Below are 6000 nucleotides of genomic sequence, written 5' to 3'. Positions count from 1 at the left end.
CCACTTTACCTCGGTGCTTGTTGACCGCGTGCTTGTTGGCCACGTGCTTCAAAATCGATGCACGAACATAATATCTTCTTGCTCTTTCGCAAATTCGCATGCTTGTTGGCCGCTTCAATAAAGCTTCTCAAATTTTGAATATACGACGGATGTGGTCTTGACACATTGTACATCCAACATCGGTGATTTATATTGTATGCAGTCGAACTTATATTAAAAACCGCCTGTGATGTGTGTCTAACACAAGCGGCTAGGATAAGAAACCGTCTGTGATGTGTGTCTATCACAGGCGGTTCCTTTGAACTGGACCACCTGTAATGTGTGTCTATCACAGGCGGTTTTTGATTGACCGCCTGTGATGTTGTTTTACATCACAGGCGGTGCACCACAAGCGGTTCCTAGAACCGCCTGTGTAGAGGCTAACCAATCCGCCTGTACAGAGGTTTGCTGTAGTAGTGTTTGAACTAACAAAATTAAGGGCCTTATTGTTTTGTGAATCAAATATTAGGGTCATGATCCATTACCACCCCTAGTTGCACTCCTTAGACCACCGCATAGTTAGTTGTTGCAGATTTTGGTCACAATTTGAGAAAAAAATCAGTTTGAACTCGTTATAGAAAACCCAACAAAACCCCAATTTCTCGCTGTATTTTTAAATCTGCGGTTGATTCACAAGTCCGATTGAGCTCAAAATTTGTGGAGACATTGGAAACATATTTGCTCAGGTGTGTGTAATATTTCAACTCAATCAGATTTTGTTTGGTTCAGTTTTGGATCCAAAAACAAAATTTCATACCGCTGAAAACAACACTTATTTATGATAATGTTTTGGATCGTTTTGGACTTTTCGGTGTCCGATTTACGATCCGTTTGTTTTGTTGGTCTCATGTGAGTATTAGGAACATTTTGTAATCACGAGATCACTCGTTCGTTGATGTGTTTTTGGTGTGAGCGCTTGCTTCATCTTAATTGAAGTGAAGTGTTTATTTTTAATGTTTAGAATAAATTTTGATTGCCTCACATTCATCCTCTCTCGTCGCCTAACCGGTCCTACAAAGGTTAAACAAATGTTTATATAAAAAACCTTGCTGTTGCCTTTCTTTCTCTCTCATTTATATATTGTGTGAAAAGAAGATTGTCCATTTGCCATGGTCGTTGTGGAGTCAACACAGACGGTCGTGATCGAACTCCGATCCGTCCTTGACTGGAACGGCTTTTCGTTGGCCACATGGGTCGACTAGCTTCGAACCACGACGTCTGTGAGACCAGCGTCGATGTGTCGGTGTACGTGTGCCTGATTGTTTTGTTATAGTATGTATATTGTATATAATAATCATTTGAGACCGGCCGGCCATCTGCAATCCGATCGAGCTCCAGCGCGCGTGCATCGCGTGACCGACCAGCTCGAGGACCGGGCCCCGGTGGTGGTGTAGCGTTGGCGTTGCCTCAAGTGCAAATTATCGGCGGATTAAGGGAGGCTTCGTGCGAAAGCTCAGCGGAAAGGTGCAATTATATTAGCTAGCTAGCTGGAGGCCTCAGCACTCAAGCGGCAGGAGATCTGTCGCCTGTCGTTATCGATAGTGTTTGAATTAGTTAGCTATTAAAATTAGCTTCAAACAGTCTAGCTAATAGTTTAGCTATATATTAGCTATTTTTAGCAAATTAGGTAAGTTAGCTAGCTATTTGTTAGCTAACAACTAACTATTAGTTATAGTGTATTATTCAAACACCTCCTTAGTCCGATCGCGGAGTAAAAGACGTAAGAGGTTGTGTCATTTCTATAAAATGTTTTGGTGATTAATATCCAACATAATAATATGGACTAACATGTGTGTTAAGTGTGTACAAGAAATTAAGTCAGAGATTCAAATAAATCAAGTACAAGACTTAGACATAGTTGGATTGACACAAAATGTTTGTCTATGTCATGATAATAATATTGGATTAAGTGACAATATTCTAGATAAAAAACAAGTGAAAAAGACAAGAGCTATTATATGAGCTACACCGGACTAGTCTGGCGGACCACTTTACCGGAGACAACTATAGAGGGCCTCGGATGCCTAGAGAACCAGACTCGTGTCCAATGCACCAGACCTTGAATTATAGCTAAGGAGCAACTCTCATATTTTTAGCTAAAAACCAATGGACCATGGTCAGGTAGTGCACCGGGCCTTGGGCTCCAACCGCTACTTTATCTCCAATGGCTACCTCATGGGCGGCTCACACGTGGTGGTCTGGTGGTGGACCATACTGATTCGGTGCCAGCTCAAAGTGAAAAGTCTCGGTCAGGATCCCAGAGACGACATTACTGTTGGGAGTCCAGTGTGCCAGTCAAGATCAGATATGTGCATGCTCCTTGCAACGGCTAGCTGTGGGCTTAGAGCTATAAATAGACACCAAAATCGGCCAACCTCAACACACCAACTCACCCAAGAGCATAAAGAGTTCACTCCAAGCATTTGTAAGATGAACTTGGAAGATTTTCCATGACAAGAATCACCAAGATGGAGCTCATCGAAGGTGAACTTGGAAGATTTGCCATGAAGAAAGGAGAAGGGCCACAAGCTTGGCTCAAGTCCTTGATGAATCAAGTTCGCAATTATGGGAGCAAGAAGTGGACAGATCATGAAGTCATCCAACTAATGTTAAGGTCATTTACTGTTATAGGTCCTACTCTTGTCTCCTTAATTCATGAAAATCCCAGGTACAAGAAGATGGTGCACGAGGAGGTACTTGGCAAGTTTGTAAGCCATCAAATGATGGTCAAGGATGCCAAGTGCATCGGCGACTTGGCACACGGGAACACTTCCTCCACCAAGTCATAAGTTGGATAAAGTAATGTGCATTGCTGCCACAAAGATGGATAAGGCATTTTCAGTCCATAAGACATTCACAAAGCCATAAAGGCCTAGAAGAGTTACAAAAGATGTTATCTCCTTATCTTCCTAGTCATATTAATCTGGTTAAAACCAGAGTATGCATTTTAGAAAGATAAAAGTTCACACCTAGAAGCAGTCTACTATCTGATCTTATACGAGTAAGAGGGTATGGATCTTTGAGGCATGTCTTATTGAGGTTGGTGTAGTCAATGCATGTTTAAAGCTTTCCCTAATCAATGCTTGAGACTGGAACTTGCAAACAAAGCTCACGAAGGCTTCGATGGTGGAAATCACTATGGAAGCATAAAAACTTCAGAGGCAGAGCTCAGGACAATAGGGTGTAGGTGCAAGCAGTAAATACCATGGGGCATATGGTAGGCAAAGCCTCCATATATAACAAAGCTAGCATAGGAACCAAGGAGTCACACACGATACATTTGCTGCCATATGGACCTATACATTTACATATTTTGCATTCTTTGTTTTTAATAATGAACTCAAGGGAAGATGTTTTTTGACCTTTGACATATGGCCCTTTGAATAATATTCTGTGGTTAGGAGAAGGTCTTGAGCCGAAGGTATCATCTAACAAAGTTCATTGTTCAAGTGCTTTGGCATGACAATAGTCAAAATGAAGGTTGAAAGACAAAAAGCATCGGACCTAGGGCATACTTGAAGAGACGAAGGTAATGAGGAGGCGAAGAAGGAAACAAAGGTGACGATGATGCACTGAAAGGAGCCGAAGGATATTCCTAGGGAGAGGAAAAGTCATGCATGACATGTTAGGGGTGTAGAATTACCAAATTGGTTTCCTTCAACCACAAAAGGGTACCATACAACAAGGAGGGTAAAGTTGCAATTTTTACAGAAATATGTATCCGTTCTTCGATCGTATAAATAGATGAATAGAGCCACTGCCATGGAGATCAACCATTTTATTATCGAGCGCATATATGTTGTGTCATCTCTCAGAGAGGACCTTTAAGGTACAATGATAGTGAAATAAATAAATAATGTTCTCTTTATCCATACACTCGTTGAGATTCAAGGCAACTATTATGTCAACCGTCATTTACATATGTAGTGGTTATTTGTATCCTTCGTTATGTTTACATCATTATCTGCTTCGTGTTTATATGGCCTTTCATATGTTTGTGTTAATTTTCTCTTTTACTTGGGACATCCTACGATCATGTATGAGAAAAAAAAGTTGTCCCTTTTTTTCATCTTCGAGGGAAAAGAATGGCAGGAAGGCAAATCATGATTTGTATTCCTTCGTACCAAAAACAATAACCTATGGAAGTATTCATTGATTAAGACAACATCTTAGGTCATTTTCACTGGGAGTTTCATTCTCATTGAATGTCACATAGACACATAGACAAATATGATGGCATATCATGCATTTTGCTGAAGAAAGATATTAATATAGAGTACAGTTTTTTTTAGAAAAATGTTGACATAATAGCCTTAGACGATGGAACTATTCATTGAAAAAGACCTTAGACTTCATCACGACTTTTTTAGAGAGAAGGATTCATGTTGTTCTTTTTTTTCAGAATTTTAACAGGTAGTACACAACATCATTAATGTGATGTTGAGCTGGAGGGCAGTTAAAATTAGGCTCCGTTTGGTTTGGGGTGACTAAAGTTTAGTCATTTTTAGTCTCTAAATAAGTAAACATGGTGACTAAAGTGGAGTGACTAAATTTTAGTTCTTTAGTCACCAAGAGGGTGACTAAAAGTGGCTAAAGTAGTATTTTTATCGTATTTGTTTTCTCCACTTTCTTCTTATAGCAAACATTTATTAAATTAATAGGGGTAAAACAGACACTATTTATAGCAATTAATGCTCTTTAGTCCGGTTTTTAGTTATTAGAACTAAATGGGATACTTTAGTGACTAAACTTTAGTTATTAAAATTTAGTCTAGTGACTAAAAAACTAAACAGGGCCTTACTGTGCCTGTCAAAATTTTCCAACTTCTGACGTTCCATAAAGAGTAGAAAACTGACGTCCCTGCTTAATGCCGTACAGAGCGCGCTCTGTGAGGTTTTCACCAATCTCTCTCTCAAAGCTGTACGGTCACATCGAACACGCGGAATAGGCTTCTTATTATTACTTGACGGAGCCCGGCAGACAACCATCAACCTCGCTAGGAATAGGAAAGAAAAAGCAAAACGTGAAGCCGGGCCGTACTCCACGTAGACGACGGTTAGAATTAACAGTCTGATAGCAGACAAGCAGGAACCGATAGCCGCCTTGCACCGCGCTCCCACTTGCCCCTGATTCGCGAGATCCCGTCCCCGTCGCCCAATAGGACAAACTGGGCCGTCGACGTCCCCACGCGAACCGGAGTCCGTGCCCATCATTGTTGTTGGATTTTAATATAAAACTCGTAGTGTCACCATATAAATATTCGATAAAATATTTTTGCATAATAATTATATAACACAATAATATTGTACACTAATTTCGGCGGCCACCTTTATTTTCGACGGTCAGGGCTCGACCGCCAAAAATAAGGATTAATTTTCGGCGGCGCGTTATGGCCGCCGAAAATAGACTATTTTCGACGAGCTATTTTCGATGGCTTTTGCTCTAGACGCCGTGTAACATCCCGTTCAATCTCTGGACCGGCGATACTTACTCCTGGCAACTCTCTAAGATCATATATCGTTCCCACATACCAACATAAGTCTTTTGTGCGCACTTTGTCCTCACTTATGCGCACCCGAGAAAACTTCCCGATCGGTCACCCATCCCAAATTGCTCCAAACCAAGCACGCTTAACCTGAAGGTTCTTTCGAGATAAGCTTCCGAAAAAGAAGATAAACCTTGTTGATATGATTACTCTATTAATTCTATTAGCGTTGGGCCAGGATATCTCATCCCAGGGGCCAGGATATCACAATCCACCCCCCTTAGAAGACCGACGTCCTCGTCGATCAACCCCAATCCAGGAACCTCCCATCTTAGCCACGTCTGTGTGTCTAGTGTCCTCATATGCCATGCCATGTGACCACTCCGGGCCCACATGCGCCATGCGCCATATACCCGAACCCCTAACCCACACACGCTTCCCTGGACCGACGATACTTACTCCTGGCAGCTCTCTAG

General features: G+C 41.4%; 1 long non-coding RNA gene across 1 annotated transcript; it reads left to right on the top strand.

Moving 5' to 3' along the window:
• The first annotated feature begins 2433 nt into the window (after positions 1-2433).
• On the top strand, positions 2434-3823 carry LOC109943058 (uncharacterized). Its single transcript, XR_002265674.1, has 2 exons — positions 2434-2653; positions 3441-3823. It is a non-coding gene; the product is annotated as an uncharacterized lncRNA (long non-coding RNA).
• The last annotated feature ends 2177 nt before the right edge of the window (positions 3824-6000 follow it).

Source organism: Zea mays, chromosome 10, assembly GCF_902167145.1.
Source record: "Zea mays cultivar B73 chromosome 10, Zm-B73-REFERENCE-NAM-5.0, whole genome shotgun sequence".
Classification (NCBI taxonomy): domain Eukaryota; kingdom Viridiplantae; phylum Streptophyta; class Magnoliopsida; order Poales; family Poaceae; genus Zea; species Zea mays.
Note: the sequence above shows the minus strand (reverse complement) of the source record. Positions and strands in the feature narration are given on the sequence as shown.